We start from the raw sequence: 1,277 nt of genomic DNA on the forward strand, positions 1-1,277 counted from the left end.
CAGCAGCTTCAGCAGAAGGTCTTCCATGGTCAACAGAGATCCTAAAGATCAAATGTCTGATATTGGGTATGTTTAAGTATCTGCTAGAGTTAAAATATTTAGAACTTGTTTCTAATGTGGCTTTCACCTTTTCAGGATGATGTACCTTGCAAATAAAGATGCTAAAAAGGTTAAAATCTGAATCTGCTCAATTCCTACAAACCACATCAGTGATGCTTATCTATACAACTTGTGGGTAAATGCTGTTGAGTCTTGTGCTGATAATCTTGGTGTATTGAGGCTTGTCTCAACAGATTCCAATGTCCCTGCTTCATTGCATCAAAGGATTTCATGAACTGAGTTTAAATTTGGGCTAAATGCAATGGCAACTCCCCCCCCCCCCCCAAAAGAAAAAACTCATCTGGGCGCACTTCATCAAGTCATTAGTCTCTGGACATTGTGGAGCAAGCTTGCACCGGAGGATCTGGAGCACAAAACTGAACCGATTGGCTGCAATACAGGCGAACTACATTCTGAACGGAGCAATCGTACTCATTGCAGGCAGGGAACAGTGTTTTGCTATGGTGTGGTCTTCTGGCTGCTTTGTGCGAACGAGCTGCCGGACTCGTAAAACTGTCTCCCAGTGACTTCTGAAGGTGGGTTTGAAGGCAGAAATGTCACTCTGCGCTCCGAACAGTCGACTGAAATTGTTACCAATTGAGAGACAAAATGAAGGCTGTCATTCCCACATGTTGCGTGCAGCCAAGATGCACGTTAGGGTAACAAAAGCTTAAATCTTTTTTTTTTTTTTTTTTTTTGTTTGCCTGTATGAATGGGGCTTTGAAATTGCTTTCTGTTGGTCATTGCCAAAATTTTGACAAATTAAAATAAACTCTTAAACTGTCAAAAACCATTTGTGTGCTGCTTCCTACAGGTTTACACGAGGTATTGCATTTGAATTTTGTGATTGGTCAACCCATTTAAGTCACACATGATCTTCAGCTCCAGTAATAACAGTCCTGTTCCCAAGCTCCACCCCTCTGACTGGATTTTCAGATTTCAACTGTGGGTGGAGTCAGCCTCCAACTTCCCTGTTTGGTTAGCCTAATCCTTCCTCTGGGTCCATGCGGCCAAAAATAAGATGCCGACTACACAGATAAAGAGTTTCAATTAAATCTCAATTAAAAAGTTCCAATTAAAAAATAAAGGCACGCAGAAGATCATCTCGCTCAAAGTTGCAGCTTTGTTAACAAAACTCTCTACTTCAGTATGTCTTCTCATGTCAAAAGCATTTATTG

The 1,277-nt window shown here is 41.2% G+C and overlaps 1 long non-coding RNA gene across 1 annotated transcript; it reads left to right on the forward strand.

Annotated features, from left to right (window-relative positions):
• On the forward strand, nt 1-176 carry LOC112141410. The gene is made up of 2 exons (XR_002918390.2): nt 1-66; nt 136-176. It is a non-coding gene; the product is annotated as an uncharacterized LOC112141410 (long non-coding RNA).
• The last annotated feature ends 1,101 nt before the right edge of the window (nt 177-1,277 follow it).

This window comes from Oryzias melastigma, unplaced genomic scaffold (genome assembly GCF_002922805.2).
Source record: "Oryzias melastigma strain HK-1 unplaced genomic scaffold, ASM292280v2 sc00761, whole genome shotgun sequence".
Taxonomy (NCBI): Eukaryota; Metazoa; Chordata; class Actinopteri; order Beloniformes; family Adrianichthyidae; genus Oryzias; species Oryzias melastigma.